Here is a 24,205-nt window from a genome sequence, read left to right as displayed (position 1 = left end):
AACCCAAATGTTAAGAGAAGGGAGCATTTGATGTGAGCATCATCAGCTCACATTGGAAGAATTTCTGGGACATTTAAAAACAGTGATGAGAATTTTATGAATGAAAAAATAGTGTAACGAGAAAAAATGTATGTGCTCGCTGCTGAAAATTTTCTTCATATTTTCAGTTGAAGTGGTAGTAAAAATTAAAAAAATAAACAAAGAAGCTGAAGTAGCAGTTATAATGCAAGTGCGGAAAGAAGTCCATGCATTTTTTTAAATTAAGTTTTAGGACACAATTCATGGTATATTATGGTATATTACTGTTATTCACAGCAACAGTGAATTAAAATGTATTTGATCAATTCTGTAATGTCTAAGTGGGACACTTTTAATAACAATCTGGACCAATTTTAAATTTGTTCAAATTAGTCACTTAGACACAAATGGGTAAACAGTGTCCAGGTTGAAAAAATACCTACATTTCCCTTTAAGCAAAGGACCTGAGTACTTTATCCACCACTGCATGCAGGTTGAGGGGCTGATTCAGGTTACTTCTGGTCATGACAGTCTACCCCTGCTTCCCTCAGAGCAGCTGAAGTGTTTTTGTCCACACAGGGGCAGTATTTGTCAGGAGTATCAAGAACATTAGTGGAGCTAAAGGACCAGCAGCAGCAGATTGTAACCCACCTGCAATGGTGGCCTCTCGCTAAACAACATTAACCTTTGGTAGTCATTTATAGATGGTGTGATGGATGACGGCCACTGGCACATTTTTCAAAAATCTCTTATGGCACCATAATGTAAATTATGTGGAGACGTCTTTGGCACACTGTTCACCTTTTCTCTCTTGTTTGCATTTAGTCAAAATCCCATGAAACTACAGTAACTGCAGCTGTTAATTGATTACAGATGAGCTCCCTTTGTATTGGCTTGAATCAGCGGCCAATCGGCAGCTGACGTTTCCCCACTAATGAGCAGCTACTCTTTGCTGCAGTTTTCCACTCTGCTGAGATTAGGATAAAAAAAATCAGTTAATAAAGTGCTTAATTGTGTGTGTGTGTGTGTGTGTGTGTGTGTGTGTGTGTGTGTGTGTGGTGTAACTGGCTGTTGTTTTTCCCATCTGCTAAACCGTGGTGCAAGCCATTTATCTCAGTTATCCAGACAGTGTCAAAGCTCCATCTGTGAAAACAGTAAACACACTGACTCACACTCTCTAAGTGACTGCCATTGATACCAGAAAAGATACACACAAGGCTATAGTATGTCTGCACACACACACTGGGCTACAGTTACTGTTTGTTTTCATCTCATTACAGTGACAGGAGCATGGCAACCCCGGAGAGAAGCTGGATAATAGTGGTGTTTTCTTTTTCTTTTTCTCCACTCGTGGTCCAGGTTGCCCGTCTCCTTTAAATCATCCCTGGTTTGTCTGCTTCATACAGTAAGGTGTACATGAAGATATACAGTGAAATTACGCCTCAGTTTGATTTTGTCAAAGTCAATCATCTTCACACAAGTTTTACCCATCTGTACACACTCTCTCAATGTTGCCTTACAGACTGCCTTACAGATATATATATATATATATATATATAAAAAAAAAAAAAAAAATAATAGTCATTTACCTTCTACTTTATATTCTTTTTTATGACATATTTAGTTTTTCATTCGAAACATATGACCAGCCTATAAAATATGATGCATTGTTATAGATTAAACTAGTCCAACAGTATGTGAAACTGTTAAAATGTTGTTGTTAATACCTTTGTACTTTCTATTTCTACTTTAATTAGTACATTATCTAAATACGTCTTTGACCCCTAAATGTAAAGAAGACCTCTCTCTATAACTCAACCACTGCTGCTGTTACAGCCCAGGTACAAGATGCCACACTGCCTGGGCTGGGCGAACGGTTATGAAAAAGAATAACTAACATCACAGTCTATTCTTCATGAATTTTTAACTGCAACATCATCTGTTTTTTTTTTTTAAATCCCTTTTCACTTCCCCTTTCTTCACTCTAGCTTGTCATATTTGCATTTGCCTCCAAATTGTCCTTCCTCTTCCATTTCCTCTGTCTCTCTGTGCACACTTAGATATTCTGTTTGAAGGTAAGACTTACTCCAGGAGCTGGAAACTGACCCACATGTTCTCCATCATCAACTGACTTCAAACACTGGGAAGATCACTCGGCTACGTGTACGAACAATCCATTTGCTTTCCTCTGTGCTCGATTACTCCTAATGACTCTCACAGACCCTGAAGGATATACAGTGTGCAGAAACCAGAGATTATTCTTGATATCAGAGGATGAACAGGTGTGCAGACGCCCCACAAACTTTAATCAGTCTTCCTTTGTTGTAGAGTGCCGTGCTGTGTTGACAGAGCAGTTTGGAGCCCAAACCTGCATGACTGCTTTACAAGCTACCTGCCAAGTTGCCGCGGGTTATGGAGCTCTTTGTGGCATGAAGTTGCACCCTGTAGCTATTACTGATATCAGTCGCCTTGGCAGGAGAAATTACTCCTGCGGCTCAGTTCTGACTTGCCAGTGAGAACTGCGTTGGAACAGTTTTGATATGGAAACCTGTGGACACATCTTGAAGAGACGAGAAAATATGTGGAGATATCTCACACCTTTTCATTGCCTTTCATTGTTTATTTTTGAGATATAGATAGAAAGTCTCTATTTGTAATAATCTGTTTGCAGGGTTGCCAGGGAAATTTCTCTTCTTTTATTTCATGCTATTCTTTGCAGCATGTTTGTGGTATCATATGGCGTTTTTCCATTACATGGTACCTGCTCGACTCGCCTCGACTCTACTCGCCTTTTTTGGTTTTCCATTACGAAAAAAAGTCCCTGGTAGCTGCTAACAGGTAAATTTTTTAGTACCACCTCCGTTGAGGTTCCAAGCGAGCTGAGCCGATACCAAAAGGTGACGTGAAAGTGACAGACGGGGGTGTCCTGAACAAACCTGCCATTTTTAAACAGTTTAGCCAGCTGTGATTTTTGTGCTGCCTCCAGCTTCATTTGAAACAAAATGTGTCTTCTGGCTGTGGCAACAACAACAAACCTTCGACGTTCTGTGTGTGTGTTGCGTTAGGTCACTGCAGTTTACTGCGGCGCCACTATGACGACCAGCCAAGCTCGCCTCACGCATGAGGCGGTACTAAGTCTGCAATGGAAAAAGGAGGACGGGGCACCGCGGCCGAGTCGAGCCGAGCCGAGCCGAGTAGAGCTGGTTCTAGCAGTGGAAAAACGCCAACAGTGTACAGTTGGCTGATCTGTATACACTTATAACCACAGGCTCCTTCCTTCCATCATAGTCATGCTGTTTATCCACTTCAAATATCTCAACAACTATAGAATGTCTTGCCATTAAATGTTGGGCACACAGTCATAGCACCCAGAGGAGGAATCCTAATGATTTTTTCTAATCCCCTGACTTTTCCTCTAGTGCCACCATGGGGTTGACATTTGTGGATGGATTGGACATACATCGATGTCCCCCTCAGGAGGATTTCTACCGACTCTGGTAAACCTTATAAATAACTTTTCCATCAGCCTTAGCTCTACTTTGCGTTATTATAAATTGGCAAATATTAGGCTTCTAACACACTAAACTGAGAAGGTGAACATGGTCAACATTATACCTGTTACAAATCAGTATAGTTAGTGAGCATGATGGCATGCTGTCATTAGCATTTAGCTTGAAGCTAGCGTGGCTGCAGTCTTGTTTCTTTATTTCTTTCTTTTTGCCTTTCTGTCTTTGTTTTATTCCTCTCTTCTCCCGCTCTCATAAATATCCTCTCCCCCCTGTCCTCCTCCATCTTTTCACCTTCCTTTCATCCCTTTCCTTTCCCCACTCACTTCTCCCTGCTCTTTCTACTTTCTTTTCCCTTCCTTTTTAACATCTTGCCTCTACATTCAAGTTTCGGGCCTCTCCATTCCACCATTCGCCTCTCCCCGCTCCCTCCACTGTTATCCATCATCCTCTATTGGTCCATTCATCACGTAGCCAGGACGCTATTGGTTCATTCATCAACCAGCCAGCAGCCCCGCAGCTGCAGACAGCAACCAGTACACAGGCCAAGGAATGTATAGGCTCAGAGTTTGGTCCCTAATGTTGCAAGGCACTTGAAACTGTGCAGTAAGTATCCTGGGAAATTCCCAGAGGCAAGACTCCTTTGATTGGGTCAATTATAAAGTACTCAATATTTTTGAAACAATAGTCTGATAAAGAAAACAATATTGAAACTCCAGTAGTTATAATATGGCAGAATATTGCTTTCATGTGTGACACGTGGCTGATGAGTTTGTCAGATAGAAAGAACCTTCCATACATTTCCTTGAAGCCAACATGAATGTGAGTGTAACACTGGGTGGTGTGAATTTATCTGTATGTAACCCATGGCCAAAAATAATGGTGATTGGCTGCCAGGCATCTGTTAAAATCATATTACAGAACACCTCAAACATATGCTGCCTTCAAATGCAACTAGTGAGGTTGAATTTTTTACATGCTGAATCGAAAACACAATACGCCCAGGATTCAAGTGGTCACTGGTGCCAGGTATTACTGTATGACTCCTTCCGGTTGCAATTTACAAGTAAAAAAAGAAGAAGAGTTATTTCCAGTCAGTGCATAACGGCTGTGCACGACTTGAGACAACACTACCCTGTCAAAATTTTACGCACTACACAACTGAGTACATAGTGTACACAGTGTACTACATGTAAGTGTGCTCATGGAAGTATCCAAATTGTGACACAGCCTATGGTAAGCCAACTATTAGAAACTATTAGATGAGGTGGACAGGGCTCCTACCTACCCAGTTTCACATGCCACACACACATAAACAGAATGTAAACTACCCTAATATTTCCAGGTGATATTAATTAAAGCGTGAACATTTGTTTTGCATCTATTAACACCGCCGCTCTCAGAGGACGCAGCTGTCTTGTGTCTCTGACAAACTGGTTCATTTGACAGTCACTATCCTCTCCTCATTCTCACCAGCTAAACCTTCTGCCCCCCTGAGAGCACGAACGAAGGACGGACAGAGAAAAATGCACACATATGTCATTTTGCAAATTGGGTTTCATCAGCACCAACTTAGTGTAAACTTTTGTTTTACCTCTACATGACCTCATTTTGAAAATCTTTATTATTTACTTTATTATTGGTTCCTTTCAGTTAAATAGTAAATGAATGATTTATTCATTCAATTAATAATATTTAAAAATTAAAATTCAATCTCTTTCTAGAAACACTGACCACATTATTTTGGAGAATCCCTAGGCCTCGCTGTGAACAGTTTTTGTACTAAAGAAAACATTCCATATAAAAATTGCCGATTGCGTGTTTTGTGGTGCTCAAAGCAATAAAAACTTTAATGAGCAGCAACATTTCTTTCCAGAAACAGTGTCCCTTGTTACTTGAGACAATCCAAATTGTGGGAGGAGGCAGAAAGTTCGAATACAAACATCTTAATCTTAAACAAGTAAAACAAAAACTATGTATAGCATGGCAGTGTCAAACACACTGTCTTTTGGATAATTATTAATTAATTGATTAAATATTCTCAATATGCTGACATATCGGGGTCAGCGCTTTCTTTTGTCACTTGGACAGGGTACAGAGTTTGCCTGTGCTCGCTTTTGCACAGTTGCTCAAATGACTGAATGTGATGGCATGTCTGTTTCTATATAGCCGTCCATATATCAGCCTGTGACCACACAGCCTCCAGTGGTGCGACAGGGCACAGCTGAGAGTCTGGTGCCAAGGATAACAAGGGCCTCCTTCAGTGCCACGTACTCTCCTGCAGCGCAGCACCTGTCGCCATGCGTGTGCATGTGTGTGAAGCATGTAACTGAAAAGACATGTGGTGCTCATACGCATTCCATCAGCCCTGCTCATGAATCACTCGGCCCCCACCTCTGCAGCCACCGGCCTGGGGTTCTTGGAGAGAGATGAGGAAAGATGGGAGGGCGAATGAGGCGAAGTGTAGGAGGCTGAAGTATGTTAATGCTTTATGTATGTACAGTATGTGTGCTATCTGTTTCTCTGGGTGTAGGTTCACTGCTTTGATACAATGTATACATGCTATTATACAGATTTTATTAGAGGAAAGGTTTATTTGTGAAGGATAAAAATACACATGCACACATACAGTAGGTACAAGTAAAAGTCTTGCAAATGTTATTTAAATAGAAATATGTAAGTATAATCAGAATAATGTACTTAAAGTATTAACTTAATGCACTCAATGCTGAAAATGGCCCCTGTGACTGTTATACTATTCTATATTATATGACGTAGATTATTAATACTAATTTAATATTACTAATTAATACTATAATAATAATAATTTTTTACTTTTTTTGGATGTAGATACTGTATTCCTGAAAAGGAGTGGAGTAGAAGTAGAAAGTGGCATGAAAAGAAAAGACTCAAGTAAAGTATAAGTACCTTAAATTTGTACTTAAGTGCAGTACTTGAGTAAATGTACTTACTTACATTCCATCACTGCTGTGGACAACAGATAAACTCCAGCTGCTGTGACGCTGCCTTACACTGTTATCCTGAATTAGTTGACTTTACTAGAAATTTGCGTGGAATTTGCCTTAAACCGTTTTTACACAAGGTGAAAACTTAACAGTTCAAGTTGTATTAACACAGTAAGTTAGTGCATTAGACAAATCAAGTTTACATTATTAGTCATTACTAAAAATCATTAGTAAAGTATTATTTTTTTCTGGAGTCATGTAGTCTAAAATAAGCATGTTAAAGCTTTAGTGCGTAACTTTTTTATATTAATGAACATCTGTTACATTCAAGCCATTGCCAAACGAGTTGCTACAAAGCTACTTAAGACTATCAGCTCCACACAACTCTCTCTGTATTTCTCAGCATGGCTATGTTCAGAAGATTGTGTAGAAAATCGAGTGAAGATGATTACCTCTTCTGAAGAGTCCATCATGTTTTTTAATCCTCCGTGTCCTCCTTGGCTACTAGTGTGGTGTATGTAGTATCGATGATGTAATGCTGTATGGAGAGGAATCAACTGCATGGAGGAGGGTTGGGGGCAGTGCGCAGTCACAGAAGGCTGAATCATGTGGACGCGCCGTAAGTTTTGTTGTCATTACTTAGAATTCCTCATTGGTGAGACAGAAACTGCGCACTATAGCTTTAATAATGCAAAGAAACATATTAGCAAATATAAAACTTTAGGGTACCCATAATTTCTATAAAAATAACTAGCTCACATAAACATTGTTTTTTTTTCCCTTATGACAGCCTTTCTTTAGGATCAATGTATTTGATACATTAGATCCAAAATAACAGGAATGATAACAACACACACTAACATGTCTTAAACAGCATTAAGAGTTTCACTCAAAGGTAGGGTAACTAGTTTCCAACCTGTTTGTAGCTGAAAATTGTCTGTGCCCAGACGCCATAAGTCCCCGCCTGGGTCTCAGTCAGCCATGCTGCAACAATAAATGTAGATAAACATGAACACTAAATCAACCATACAAAACTAAAACCCAGATAACATAAATGCACACCTAAAACATTAACAGAACATTATTAAAACACACTTTAACTAGGACAGAAACCGTTCAGAACACATATGTTTTCCCCATGAGCCTTTGCACCGCTTCAGCGCAGAACAGTTCAAATGACCCCGCCCCCCCATACAGAAACTCAACATCCTTAGTTATCTCTGCTTAGTATGATCTGTGCATAGCATACTTAAGCTGATTATTACAAACAACTAATATGATTTAGTAATGAATATGGTTTTTAACAAAAACATCAAAGAATAAGTAGTGACCACTAAAAAGTTTAATTACAACTAAATCTGGGTTTACAGTGTGGGTAAGAAAAGCAGATGTCATGTTATGATATGAATACAGTTACTAGTATTTCTTAACCCTTAACATCCACTTTTCTTTTATTTCCCTTTTAGCTTCAAGGTTGTTAAAATCATCTTATTCCATTCTGTCTGACAGGACGGTCTTTTCATTATATTTGATGATACTATTCATATATATATATATATATATATATATATATATATATATATATATATATATATATATATATATATATATATATATCTTTTCCTTTAAACTATGTGCAGATACTCTTTATAAAACTCATCCAAGACTGTGCAACTCACTCTGGAAAACCCTGGCACTGGCTGTCTCACATCCAATCACACTCCCCCACCAGGGGCCCGACATACTCGGGACATAATGTCAAATTCCACATGGCTGAGCTACCTGGCCAGGATATTATTGGACCACATGCCTGACAGGACTGCAGGAGCAGGGGGCTGGGAGGACACGAACAGCAACTGTGAAGCTGATATGCAAAGTGCTGGAGACTAAGAGGATGGGAAGCTCCTTTACAGGGACAGCAAGACAGTCAATATCACACAGAGAAAAATAGACAGAAAGTGAAAATATAGATGAAACAAGCATAAGCAGAGATAGAACAACCAATCAAAGTAGCGTTTCTGCTATAAGTAGGCATAAACCGACAGCCTATGCTACAAAACTGGAGCCCTATAACCAGTGATGGCACCTAACGCGTTACTTGTAACGCGTTACTCTAATCTGACCACTTTTTTCAGTAACGAGTAATCTAACGCGTTACTATTTCCAAACCAGTAATCAGATTAAAGTTACTTATCCAAGTCACTGTGCATTACTATTTTTGTCATTTTCCTTTCCTTTTGCTTTCTTCTTGCGTCTTGGGGAGTGAAGTCACGTATGCGACAAGTCACGTTTTCAGCATGAGGACAGTTCACGTGTACCACGCAGCGACACAAACGTAAACAACAATGGAGGGAGAAGAGAGATGCGCGCTTTCTAGCTAGAAATACAGTCACTATTTTGAGTTTGTGTCAGCTAAAGACGGCAATATTAAGGTTCGTTGTACACTCTGTGCTGGTGGCGACAAAGTGCTATAAAAACACTACGTCAAATTTGAAGAAACATTTGGAGTCGCAGCACTGCAGTCAAACTTACAGAGCAAGTCCCAGCAGGTGGAGCGAAGCAGAGAGAAGGAGGTCCCCCACCACCCAAACAACAAAAGCTGGACATCGGTGCAAAACCAGTAAGTGGGGGAGAGTTGAAGAAGTTGGTCGGGCAGTAGGCCTATGTTGTAGCGGAAATGCTGCCCTTAAACACGGTTGACTCGCTCTCTTTCGTGCCATAATAAACCAGATCCTACTACTGGCAACGCCGAGCTGCCTCACAGTAAACCGGTTGTCATTTTTATGTTGAGGCTGTGGGGGTGTTGTCGGCAGTTGCTGAATGTAACTAATAAAGTAACTTGTAATCTAACTTCGTTACTTTTAAAATCAAGTAATCTGTAAAGTAACTAAATTACTTTTATAATCAAGTAATCTGTAAAGTAACTAAGTTACTTTTTCAAAGTAACTGTGGCAACACTGCCTATAACTGACAAAATGTAGAAGATTGTCAGACAACTTTATTCTGTAATTCTTGCAGTGGAGAAAGAAAAAGAAAAGAAAGAAGTATTCAGATATTTTACTTAAGTAAAAATAGCAATACCACAGAGAAAAACTCTGTTATTACTTGTGAAGTAAAAGTGCTGGATGCTAAATGTTACTTAAAGTGATATTTTGATGATTTAAATCCAGCTCTGTGTCATGGCATGGTCGGCAGCGTGTGCAGATGAACAGGATCCGCCAGATGACGCATCACGGAAGTCAGCTGAGATCTATCCAGACCTTGGCTTCTCCGAGCACTGGCACATGAGAAGGAAGCCAAACATCGCTCATCTAAACACACTGCCCACAAAAAGACGACACACAGCTGGATTAAAATCAGCAAAGTGTCCCTTTAAGTAAGAGTATAGTACTCTGGCGTGGGATGTAAGTTGGTTTGTTGGGAGTAGTGTCGACAACACCACCTGGGGGAATTTCACCCCCAGGAAATTCATAAAAGGTTTAACCACTTTGAAATTCAAAGGTCATACGTTTGAAACACCCTCGACTGGAGACATTTATTCACAAGAATTCTTCTGTTAAAATACAGATAAGTCAATTGTAACATACAACAAATGTAACATAGATGGCCGCACGGGTGATGTGGCCGTGAAGCGCTCGCTCCTTAGGCCCTCAAAAGTTTGTTATAAATAACGAGAAATCACAACTAAAACAAACCTTGTGTCGTATGAATCTGAGATCTTGAGCAGTAACACAAACTTGTTACCGCAAATTTACAAACGCTGGATCCCGTGGAAAACAGATAAGGGAGGAGATAACTGGGAAAATGCTGAATGTTTGAAAACTGAAATCTCTGGTCAAATCAGCGGTTTTAGAGAATTCCAAGACTTCCCAGGAGAAATGAGGAAAGACATAACGGATGTACAGTGGTGACCTAAAGGTTAGAGAAGCAAGCTTGGGACCAGGAGGTCGCTGCTTCAATCCCCAGACTGGCAGGATAAAATCTGAAAGTGAAAGAACAACCTTTAACCCCAACAGTGGCCAGCAGATCAGACTGTGGGTGTACTGGGCAGCTTCCAGGTATGAATGTGACAGGTTGTTGTTGCAAATGAGAAATTGTTCTCAATCGACTTACTTGGATAAATAAGGTTTAAAATGAATGATGAACAGTCTGATATGCAATCTAAAATCCACGACGTCCCTAGTGGAAGAAGCAGAAAACAAATAGATTATAAGGAAATGATAAAGCTTTAAACTCTATTTGAAATTATTAACTAACATTTTTTAATTCAGTTATATTTTTGACTTTTTGATAAACTTTTACTACATGTTGTCAGTTTCCATACAACACAAGGATAGAAAAAAAGATACTATTAACTTTAGTTTTTTTCGTTGTTTTTGTTTGCTTGGCAGGTCAGATATGTCTAAACGGAGGCATTAACAATTACGCTGACCACAATCATTTAATATGCCGCAAGGAAAGTATTTTCAGAAAAGCCTTATTTATGCACTTTCAATAAATGTTTTTGCTGGACACACAGTGAATTTTTTCTGTGCTTCACGTGTCTAGAAAAACAAGAATTTGAGATGCTGTTTAGGACGACTGGAAGATAATCTCCTGCCAGAGGAGCATGAGATCATCACTGTATCAGCAAAGCTATGATCCATAATAACCACATATTACAGCCAGACGCTGTTGTATTTGGAGAACTATGTGACGAGCCAATGCTCTCGTTTCCGCAGGGCAGCCTCTTCTCACAGAGAATCTCATATATTTCTAACCTCCTCTTTGCGTTCAGACCCCCGCCCCCCCAGGCCTCCTCTTCTTCCTCTTCTTCATCAGGTCAAGGATCTAGTATATGCAAGAGATGGGTTAAACCTTTTCGTGGGAAGGAGAGTCAAATGGTTTGTCAGAAAGGTCGGCTGAGGAGGAGAAGTGAGGAGAGGAGGGACGGCTGCCCCGGCCAAACACAACAGATGTTCGGCTGTGGATGTTTAGTTTCAGCTGCAGTGGGGTGTGAAACAAAACGATCTCAATGTGATTTACAGCCAACACTCCTCTCTTCCTCCTCTTCCTCCTTTTTTCACCCTCCTTCTTCTCTCCTCTCCTTTCCTTTCCTTTTTTCTCTCATCCCCTTTCCTCTTCTACCTCCTCTCCTTTTCTTTCTTCCTCCTCCTCTCCCCTTTCTGTTCTCTCCTTTTCTTTCTTCCTCTTTCTCTTCCTACTCCTTTCCTCCCCTTATCATCCTCTTCTAATCTCCTCCTCTCCCTTTTTCTCCTTTCTCTGCCTCCTCCCCTCTGATCTTTCATTAGTGGCTGCAGATATTTCAAGAGATACATGTATTTCCTATAATCTTAGCAGAATTTTCTGTTGTTCCTAAAACAACTTCATATTTCTGGGTTGCAACTCATCAAACATGTTTATTTATTATATAAATATAATTATAATTAATTATAATTATATTAGAGCAACATCAACAAAAAGAATGTTTGAGACCAGTTCAATTTCGAGTTCAGTCTGGGGAAATGATTTGTGCTGAGACAGAACTGCTCCCTCCGCCTGCAGCTAGCAAATGGAAATCATTATGTGTGATTGGAGGGTTGCGCTGCCAGAGACTGTCTCTGTGACTGACACTCACTGGGTAGTCCAACCCACCGGCTCTCAGATGGAATTTGTGATAAAGCAATCGGCCCTGAGGATTAAAAGGCATCTCTCAACCTGGATCACTGTTAAGTTTCAGTATTGTGTTTGGCTGAGGTTTATCTGTATTTATCCCAAATGGAGCGATGCCTTGTGTTCACGCCCAAGATTCCCATCATGCAGACAGTAACGTCTACATGCCAGGGTCTGATAAGATTTGAAAACAAGATCATTAGCTCAGACCTGTTGATTTCTTGTCATGATTTCCATGCAGGCCTGCTCCTGACCTATACTTTCTCTCGTTCTCCTCCATCACCCTAATCTCTGTTTCCCCTCACTCCTCATCTCCTCACCCCACCTCCCCCCTCTTTGCTTTGATGTTCCTAGTCAGCATCACTCCTCCCCGACCAGACACCCTGGTTAGCCCAGATTACAGGGCAGCAGCCACACAAAACAATCATTTTTTTCAGATTCATGTTCTATGTGTTTAAAGGGTTGGTTCACCCAAATTGCAAGAAAATAGCCATGCAGACAGTTGTGGTTTTATTTGCCCAAGTTTTGAACATTTCTGTTCCCACCCCAACACCATGGAGGTGATGAAAATGACATTAAAATATTAACAGTTCTTTCCGAGAACAACGTCCCATTTACTCTGGATAACCTGCCGAACACTCTGATAAATAATATGGATGATTTGAGCTGGTGGTGTACACAGCTGTGAACAGAGAGTCACTAGTTTAGGGTGAAAAGGTCACACAGGGTCGAGATTGGTAGCAAGTGGGACAGGAAATGAAGCAATGGAAAGTTGACTAACTGGAGTGTGTCTGTGTTTGTGTGTGTTCATATTATCATTGAGTTATATTGACTGTTGACATACAGAAAGGTAGCCCTCTACAGAAAGCTATTACAACATGTGTAACCTAGTCTGTGTTTACAGTATGTCAGTTGCATATTGTTTTTGTGAAGCACTTTGTGACGTTCTGCTCCTGAAAGGTGTTATATAACTAAAGCTACATACTACTTAATTTCTTTTGTCATTCAAGGAACCGATTGTAATAAGTCCTGAAGTGTTTACCAGATTTAGCCTCCCCTGGAAGTTGTTTTGTTAATGAAATTCCACAGAAACCCTTGTTCCCTAAATCCCCTTGTAATAATGCAGACTTGTAAAAGAACAAGTGAGATTTCTTGAGCAGCTAGACTGCTACCATGGAGCCTTATCCCCTTAAACCCCCACACAAATCTCCTTATCCTTATCTTGAAAAAGCCCCCACCCCACCATGTCTGCATTGTCCACTCTACCCCAACACCCTAATCTTGACCCCAGCCTGCTCTGCCCCCACCTGCCCCCCTCCCCTTGGCCATGTCAGTATAACAAATGCACACCCATCCTGAAACCCAGCATGCCGCAAGGCTGTGATGGATGTGCACATCACAGCCGCAGTTTACAAAGCCTCCATGAATACAGTGCAGCCACCCCAGATCCTGTCAACTGAGTCCCTGCACTGCAGCTCTTAACGCTGCACGCAGAGGGGCTCCATGCTAGTAACAACTCTTAAAACCTGATAGTAGGGATGGTGGAAAACCTCATCTATAAATGTCAAGCACTTCTAGCCCCCACCGCTAACACCAACGGCAACCATGTAGAGTTTTAGTTCACTCGAGCACTTTATAGGGGTCTTACATGGGAAAACTCTGGTGTGAAATTGAAGATGAATTGTCGTCACTTAAGAATGTGCAGCAGAGAGGTGGAGAGAGTGATTGCTTATTTTGTTTGTGCAATAAAATTCTTCTCCCCCCCCCCCTTACCTTTTCTTCTGCAATGGCGTTGTTCTTTCCTCCAGCAACAGGCCGTTAACCTTTAAATCAAACAGGAATCCGAGGCAGTCAGACATATCCCCTCAAACAACAAAGCCTCCATCAATAACCCCTCACCTCTGAACGAACTGGCAGAATATTACATTGACTATCTATTTCATCCCATTCCTAACTCTCCACAACCCAGAGCGGTGCACCCACACAGTAACCTGAGCTCTGCCATGATATTGCAACTCCCCGGACAGGAGTTGTGTGTGTGTGTGTGTGTGTGTGTGTGTGTGTGTGTGTGTGTGTGTGTGTGTGTGTGTGTGTGTGTGTGTGTGTGTGTGTGTGTGTGTGTGTGTGTGTGTGTGTGTGTATGTGTGTTGTGTACAGAGAAGGAAGTGGTGGATTGAGGAACAGCGTCAGACCCTAAACCCCAAGATCAGCCACCTGTGTGTTATCAAGACCAGCCTGATAATCCTCGCTGCCCTGTGTCTGCCCCCTGTGCCTCCACACACACACACACACACACACACACACACACACACACACACACACACACACACACACACACACACACACACACACAGATGTAGATGCTGCTTGATCTCACATCACTGGTTTCCAGTGTTGGGCAAGTAATTAAGTAATAGTAATTAGTTACAGTTACCAGTTACTTCTTTTAAAAGTAATTAGTTACTAGGGAAAGTCACTTTTAAGTTACTTTTATGTCTGCTTTTTAAATGTAAATATGAACAGTACTGAACAGTCAAACACAATAAACATAATTTTTAGACCTATTTATTGTAATCAACAGGGCAACAGGCAGTAGTACAAAAGTCCCTTTTAACACTTGAAACAAAATAACTGTCTCAGTCATTTAACAGTGGTTTTTTTACCACATTAGGCCCAATGAAATAAAAGTGATTGGCCTACAGTATACCTAACAATCAATTTATTCAGCTCTGCCTGGCTTATCGGCTGCACTGCAGTCCGTGTAAAATGTATCTTTGGTTGTTTGCATGGAGTGGCGCCTTCAGCATCCGTAGGGCTGGGGTCTTTCGCTACTAGCTTTGTTGAAGCGTGTTGCTTCAACAGGTGCTTCATAAGATTTGAATTGCTACTCTTAGATGTGGATAGGTTCTTTATAGTTGCACATAATTTACAACTCACCACTACATTTTTGTCTTTAATTTCGACGAGCGAAAAGTAATGTCTGTCATATACGGTAGTTAGAATGCGCCTGTGCATATACTGTGATATATACGGTAGCACCTAAAATGTGTGTGTCACTGCTCACTTGTTACTTGCATCGGGAGTTCAGAGTAAAGAAGACTAAATGATAAACTGCCTCCTTCGTTATCATTTTACAATGTCCATACTTCCAGGAGAGAAAGCTCATTCTATCTGCACTATTGGCCATGCTGTGGTTGACTGCTCATTGTTCGATTGGTGTATCATTGTGCCACCATAAGGTCCTGCGACGTTAGATCAGAAGCAGCTAAAGTAGGCCTATCTGTTTTTCTGTCTGCAAGCGTTCATTTTTCACAAAAGAGAGTAACGCGAGTAATGCACCCATTTAAATTTCAGTAATTGTAATTGCGTTACTTGATTAAAAAAATATTTAGTTACATGCTCGTTACCGCTAAAAGTAGTGGAATTACAGTAACGCTTTACTTTGTAGTGCGTTACTCCCAACACTGCTGGTTTCTCCTTAAAGGTCCCATGACATGGTGCTCTTTGGATGCTTTTATATAGGCCTTAGAGGTCCCCTAATACTGTATATAAAGTCTCTTTCCTGAAATGCAGCCTTGGTGCAGAATTACAGCCACTAGAGCCAATCCCACAATGAGCTTTCCTTAGGATGTGCCATTTCTGTGTCTGGAGCTATTGAGGAGGAGAGAGGGGCAAGGTGGAGGGTGGGGGTGTGGCCTTGACCAACTGCCACTTTTCTCGTTTGAAAGCCATGATGCCTCTTTCTCATGGGTGGGCCAAATTCTCTGGGCGGGCAAAGCAGAGAAAGGGGAGGTAACCTTGCTCCTTATGACCTCATAAGGAGCAGATTCCAGATCGGCCCATCTGAGCTTTCATTTTCTCAAAGGCAGAGCAGGATACCCAGGGCTCAGTTTACACCTATCACCATTTCTAACCACTGGGGGACCATAGGCAGGCTGGGGGAATTCATATTAATGTTACCTCATAAAGTGAAATTTTCATGCCATGGGACCTTTACTCCTGCACGAAATATCACTATAACTCAGCTCTGGAAACACACTGCAGATGATGAAACATGATTATCTTTGCAGTCAGTCTGCGTCTGTGATCCATTTCTATGAAAGGGTGTTATTATCAAATGCAATCAAAATATTTCTCAAGTGTGAATTTGAAGTTCAGAAAGCTCCACCTCCTCCAGGCAGCAGAGAAAATAAACCCATTTCACTTCTGATGAGGGGGAATTTCTCCCCTCTAATTTAAACTTACAGAAAAGCATGGGAGCAGGTGAAGACCTCAAGATGCAAATCAAGAGAATGTGAGCCCCGGCTGTGGACTATAATTTCCTCATCAAGAAGAAAGACATACCATCACAAGAGCTGCTTCAATCCAAACCACATCTCAACAGGTAATTAGACATCAGCCGTTCCCTCTTTAACCAAACCTACAGCAGGGTCTTTTTGGAGCCCAAAACACAGGAGCCAACATGTCAACCGCACGCTGCACCCACAAACCACTTCGACACTTAATTTGGAATTTTTCATTTGCTCCCTCCGACCTGTTTTTGCCATTTTCTCCTACAGACATTTCCAAAGGGGGAACTCCATTGCCGAAACATAGGTAAACCTATCCAACAAGGGAGCCCATTCTTTTGAAGGATCACTAAATTTCTGGTGTAATTTAATTCCTGCATGCCTCCTGTCCCGTATCGCGGCTGCGTGTCTCCAAGGTAAAACACCACAGTAAATAATAGCCGGGGGCTCCACTCTACTTGCCAGGCTGTTATTCCTTTACAGTAGAGAAATCATAAAGGAACTGCAGTCATAAATATACATCGTCCAACAGCTCTATAAAGACTCCACGGATGGGAATTATGGCCGTGCAGAGGCGTCTGCATAAATTGAATACCATAAAGCCTTGAAATTGGATGCCTATTGTTATGGTGAAGTATAACAGCAGGATGGCAGTAATGATCAAGTATGGATTAGAAAGAACTGTGTTGTAGAAAACAACATTAGGACAAAGCAGAAGACAATGACTTATGAACTTGCTGGCAATCCTTAAAAAGAGGTAAAGTGGAGCTTTGGGAGATAACTGAAAGTGTAACCCTAACCCTTCCTAATCAATACGTTTGGGGTTTTAGTTTAGATAAGGTCAAACTCCACAAAAACCTTTAGCAGTTAGCAGATCCAGACAGCGTGTGAAGACACAACTTTAAAGTAAATTAGACAGTGAATGGATAAGAATAAGAGTCTGCAGCCATGCCAGTGTCTGTGAGGCTGTACTAGGCACTAAGAGGTGCTTTGAGCTATAAATGCTAACATCAGCATGTTAGGTATTTACTGTAACATGTACACCATCTTAGTTTTGCGTGTTAGTATGCTAATTGTGATGATTAGCGCTAACACAAAGTAGGCTACAGCCTGGGCTTATGGGAATGCCGTTAGTTTTGCAGGACTTTGGTCATAAAACAAAGTACTAAACAAAGTAAAATTTCCATCACATGATGGTGCTAGAGAAAGGGATCACCTAAGTTATTAATATAAGTTATCCTGACAGCGACATACATGTGTGTATCAAATTTAATGCCATCCATCAAATTTCACTAAAACTCTTTTCATATATTATTCCTGTATCTTTCATTAAATGGGCACAACATAATCAATAGATGTCCCTGATTTCCTTCTTGAAAAGAGGAGAAACATTGAAGACATTAATAAAATCTTTTTGATCGTCCGTTGTAGTCGAGTCGTTGTAGTTCTGCAATTTGGTCTTAGTTCCACATCACATCCTCAGGCCACACCCTTGAAATCCGACACCACTTCCCCTCTTCAGGAGCGAAAGCAGGAATGAAATCTATCGTTTCCAGATCAGTAGAGGAGGGAGAGCACAAAAGGGGAGGAATAGCGTGACCTTCTTTGATCCCTTCTGAAGGTCTTCCTCATTCCCACCCTACCTGTGCCCGCCTCCTCCACCTATCACAAGCATGTTCTGCCCTGCCAAGCACCTGTCTACAGGTATTAAATTAGAGGGAAAGACATTCAGGGCTTTTGCCTGCACACAATATCTCCTCTGGTCTCACCTGCTTGTCCTCATCCGTGCCTCTGCTTATCTCTCCATCCTTATCTGCTCTCACTACGTCTGTCAGCATCCACATCTGAAACTAAATTACAGACAGTGGTGCAAAATGGAGTCAATGATGATTACAATCAGACAAGAGGATATACAATTCAGGTGCTTAAAACCAAACACACACTCCCTTTTCTAAAAATGAAAGGAATAATGATCTTCTCTACTGAAAACAATTAAGTTGTTCACACTAAACAACACATTTTTCTCCAGCTCCTTATCACCTGCTGAGCATAAAGAAAATCCACAGGAAGGAGAGTCTTTCTTTTGCAGACTCGCTCAAACATTTAACAGTGTTAATATCAAGATAAAGCCCTGCCAGTGTTTAGAAACACTGACTGCGCTGACGTTTAGGCTAATTAAAGCCACATTTTCACTCCATCACTGACTTTCAAGATCAGAGAAAATCCATGCTACACTGGGAATTTTTTTGATTGACATTTTGTTGGAATTGATATGGATGGAAGAAATGCTTGTCCACTCCTAGAATAATTTAACTCTGATGGTTTTGGACTTTACTACCACACTTCCCAGGACTGTCTTTCAGCACTTTATAGCAAGGTGACATGGCAACATCATAACCTCCCTGCAATTATAAAGAAACAGGGCATTAATTAAATTGTGTAATACCGTGAACAGAATCATAAAATGCTTCACTCTAGCCAACATGGACAGTACACTCTAGCGTTGCAAGCTACACAGCAGGCCTGCCACACATACAGCTCGACAAATTTCCGCTCTCAGATATACAGTATACATGAAAATAGATCAAACTTAAGCTACAAAATGTAAAAAAGTATTAATACATTACTTTACACTAGTTTAAAGTCACATATTTGTTGCATATATATATATATATATATATATAAAAGAAAAAACAGTGAAAAAATTGTGCACCTTCATAGGGAAACATCCAGAGTAAAAAGAGAGAGTAAGCTAGCTGAAGTGCAACACATACAATTTGGTTTGTGACAAAAAACAGCTAAACTTCCTAAAACACAGAACATTCCCTCTTGTAGAAAAGTGTACAAATTACAACACATTTACTGTCATGAAAATAACAACACTTTCGGAAAGTAATAATGTCCTTTAGCACAACAACATACACACTACTACATTAGGAACAGTTATTGATTTAAACATTCATGACATGGAAAAAAGACATGAAGCAACAGGCTAAAATTTCTCACGATGTGGTGAGCCTTTAATTTGTCCTTGTAATATTTCATATTAGAGGCAACAGCTTAATAAAGTCTGTTTCTCTTTCTCCCCTCTTGAAGGTGTCCATCATTTTGTATGACTCCCCGCCACAGTGTAATTGTGTGAGTGAAGAGTGAAACAAAATGGTCAAGTTGCAGTTGGTAAACCAATGAGCAAAAAACAATGATCTGAAAGATGCTAAAACACTCTGTAGAGCTGAGGGGAGTCATGTGATAATTGTCTTTGGGTTTGTGACCCCTTTTAAATTACACACAGTCATTTGATTTGATTTGTTGTTAAATACAAATACTATTTAGTCCAGCTTTAATCAAACACTTTCACAACAGTGATTTATTTCTGAACACTAATGATTTTGAATACTGAGTGAAGCTTCTCAACAGACCACCATCGTAGGCAATGAAACTGCCCCTGGAGGTGCTATCTGTGGTCGGGATCAGCTCTCACCTCAGCCGGCCTCCTGTCTCTCTCTAATCTCCCATACTGGGACCAGCAACTCCCTGCAAAGACCTCCAGTGGAATGTGGCAAGTCATGAGACGGCCACTGCTGCATCCCTCCCTCCTGCTCTGCTTCTCTCCCTCCCTCATGCACGGACTGTGGAGCACATCTATAAACTGGAGGATATGAGACACAATGGTAGCTGACCCAGGTCACTTGAAATACTCAAGGTGTGTTTGATTTACCACACAAGATACAATGGCATTGCAATAAAACTGGAAAGTCTTGTGTGCCAGGCAGGATAAATCAAGAAAACCTCACATGCTATAAATCAAAACACATGTTCAGTCCTGAATAGTCCAATTTTTAATATTCAAAAATGTGCTGCACACAAGGTCAAGGTAACTTTATTTATACCTAGGTAGATTTGGTTTTCAGTGAGCGATGAGTGTGTATCGTTTAGTTTTACAGGAGCTGAAATTCACTGTGACAATAATTCTACATTTGCTGATATCACACAATCAGTTACATTCATATCAACTCACAAAAAACAACTTAATATGATTTGACAATTTTGTTACTGAGCTCTTCCAGACATTTAAATAGAAAACAAACTATTATTTTTAATTGTAAATACAAAGAGGGAATTTCAAAATAAAGGCTCAACTTCAAGATGATGGCATGTATGAATTTGTTTTCACTTTGCATCAGTGACATTGATGAGTTGATCAATGAATGATATATTGATCCAGATTGATGTATTGATACACCCTTAATGATTACGTGTTACAGCGCTCATAAATCATCAGCAACAGTGGGTGCATGGTGTCAACAGCTCAAGTTAGGCTATAAAAAGGTCTCGCTCGGCCTGTGGATTTAATCCAACATGACTTTTGCATGTCAGGATCCCATTTGCAGCCCAGGACAAAATCTCTTCTGCTGGCTGAGGTTGAGTAAAATAATATGTGGGCAGATTTGGGAAGGGAACTGATACCGATCCAAATGGCGGATAACAGCAGCAACAGACCTAAGCGCTAATGTGTGTGTTTGTGCATCTGTCCAAAGAGAGATGTGTGTTTGTTCAAGTGGTTCCTTTACACGTGTCCGCGTGCATGTGCCAGCACATTCCCTGTAGCAGGAGATCCATCATCTGGGTCATATTACAAAGCAGTAGGGATCCTCGGTCAATTCCGGCTGACGGATGAAAAGAAGACCTAAGATGGCAGCTATGTCAATAACAGGCGCGGCCTCTGCTGACATCTGCCAGCCTCAAACCCTCACCCTCTCACCCCATTAGCTTCATTTTGTACGCCTCACCAACCAGATGTGACTCCTGCCCACAACTGTCACAGCCATGACCCCTCACCTTCACCGGGTTTGTGTCGATCAATTGTAATTCACTTATTTGGTTAGGTTAGTTTTAAAATAGGTCGGGCATTTAGCTGTTGATAGACGGGAATATTTAGCTACTCATCTTTTACACACATTTTTTTTTAACCTTCACAGTCCTCTGCCAAACAAGCCCCTAAAATAGCAGCATTGAATCATACAGTATATTCACATAATTAAATTACTTTTGGTGAAATGCTTTCTCTAAATTACTGTACAGCTTGGACGCGCTTCATGAAAAGTGTTTGAGCACAACTTGACTTTATTTTCCATTTTTGGGGAGATGATGACATTGCAAAGTGTGCATAAATCAAGAAAAACTCACATGGCATAAATTGAAACACGTGTTCAATCCAGTCACCGGCTCATTTAAACGTTAAACTAACAAGAAACACTTGTATTCAGTTACAGAATGCTGAACACATGATAATGTATCTCCGCTATTTCACAGGGGCTTAATGCAACTTGAGATATGATGATTATATGTTGAAGAACATCAATCTGGGAAGCTCTGCAGAGAGGGGTGGTCACACGTTTTTTTTTTGGTAACACATTCTTGAACAAGCAGAGGACTTTACTATCTATAATCTCTCCTCCAACTGAGAAGATATTAGAACTAAAACCAGAGATAAGTCACATGCCATGATATGATCCAACTCTTGTAAAGATAGCGATAGAGCAAGTGAGGTGTAAAGTTTCCACCTCCTCATCCTATCTATAATGTCATTACGTGCTGTAATAGATTTACTGCTATATACAGTAGACTGAAAACAAGGAGCTTATTTCAGGACATACAACAGTAACACAACCAAAGGTTTCTGGTTTTGGAGGAGCTTTGATTCCCACTGGGGCCACTCATACTGAATATGTTTGCACCTACTGTACAGGGCTTTTGATAAAAGTAGTCCATTCACCAAATTACTCATTTCTGGAAGTGTAACTTAATTAAGATTTAATAAATCCATCACACAGTCATTTCTAAGTTCTGTAGCTCAGTGCACTTAGGAAAACACATGCAAACAGACAAAGATGGCTTTTTGATGGAAATGGCTGCTTACAGGGGTTGAGGATAGAGTTTAGATTCTCTGCCCGAGCCCGATATTTCTCGCTACTATCCTCGGCCCTTGATCAAGCATTTGTGTTTTTTTAATCATTACTTTATTAGCCTAATTGGGTGGGGAGAAATATATGCCTCTCCAGCTTCTCCCGTAGCTCTGGGTATATGTCCTGCACTGACTTGAGTGTGAGGTAAACTGCTAAAATCATGTCTCCCCCATCTGTAGCACTGTCTTCGATAATTGCGCAACCAGGCCAGATTGTTTCAGATATCTCACGAGTCCTTTAGCAGCAGCTATGGTCTTTCCTATATCCAGCGCGTTGTCGGCCAGTGCGTCGGCATGCAGACCATGGCGAAGGACAGTATTAATTAGGTGATCGAGACAAGAAAGTCTCCTATATGGTTCCAGAGCTTTGATCATGTTGCTGCCTTGATCTGTTACCCACACTATTTGGCTGAGGAAGCTAGGGTTGAGTTTTTTATTTTACGTTTCTTCATTCGGATCCATTTGCGATCCATTCCATTCTGAATAAACAAACATGCAGTTTACATGCTTTGTCCTTGTTGCGTTATTCATTAAGATATGCCAACCTCGCCCCAAAGGTGGGTATTTGACACACTTAAAGGTGCAGTAGGTAAGACTTATTAAACTAACTTTCTGTCATATTTGCTGAAACTGACCCTATGTTCAAGTAGAACTACATGAAGCAGGTAATTAAAAAAGAAAAAACAAGCTCCTCTGGCACCACCTACAGCCTGTAGTGCGATTTGCAAAAATCCACAGCTCCCTGTTCAGATGCACCAATCAGGGCCAGAGGGGGTGTCTAACTGCGTGTTAATCACTGCTGATGCACACACATTCATTCTCCCTTGTGGGGGGAGGGGCTTAGGAGACCGTTTTGGGCTTTAGCAGAAAGGGGGGGAGGGACTGAGAAGTTGTCAATGTTAAACATTTTTGGCTAAGTCCTGGATCTTCGCAATCCTACCTACAGCACCTTTAATCCCACATTCATTACAAATTACCCATCCATCCATCCCCTAGTCATTGCCAGTGGTCACTTCCAAAACTAAATTAATTATGGAATCTGAATGGTACTGATTTTATTTAAAAACACCTTTAAGTATTTATATGAACTGGCTACCAGTAGCTGCATTGTCTGAATTGTCAGTTGTTTCGGTTGTGTGAACTGGTGACTCTCAGCCCAATGCTTCGTGGTTGCTTGTAGTGACGGCAGCTGTTGAAAAAAACATGAACAGAACATGAAGGTGCCCTCATGAAAGCCTTCAATTTTACTTTAATTGATTTTAAATACATACTCATCTGTCTTTAATGTCAACCTTAACCATAACAATTTATGTAAATTACTACAAGCAACCACAAACACATTCGGCTGAAAGTCATCAGTTAACAAAGGCACCGAAACACCAGCATGCGAGGTGCCGTAAAACACAGTACGTGAGCGTTAAGCTCACGTTCACGTTCATTAGTTGCCAACGGATACAATCATTTACCGTTTACCAAAAACATGAGCATGTTTGCATTCATGCACAACACTGGTCTCAGACGCTGTTTTGATGATCCAACAAGCATTTCGTTTGAAGCATACTAACCCCTGAAGACTCACATGCTCTATTGGTTAGAAAAACATAACAGCCTATACAAGCCCTTGCAGTGTATATACCCCCATGAGCAACTTTCACTGGAATGAATGGGGCACCATTTTGGAACATGCTATCCAGTTTTCTTGATGCATCAATACCATTCACAGATCGACTACTGTACATGCCATAATTGTGTGAGCCCAGTTTTCCTGTAAAACAGGGGTTATTATCAACATTTTAGGTGTGTTTACAA

Source organism: Perca fluviatilis, chromosome 4 (assembly GCF_010015445.1).
Source record: "Perca fluviatilis chromosome 4, GENO_Pfluv_1.0, whole genome shotgun sequence".
NCBI classification, from domain to species: domain Eukaryota; kingdom Metazoa; phylum Chordata; class Actinopteri; order Perciformes; family Percidae; genus Perca; species Perca fluviatilis.
The sequence above is the reverse complement of the archived record's forward strand: the minus strand, read 5'-3'. Positions refer to the sequence as shown.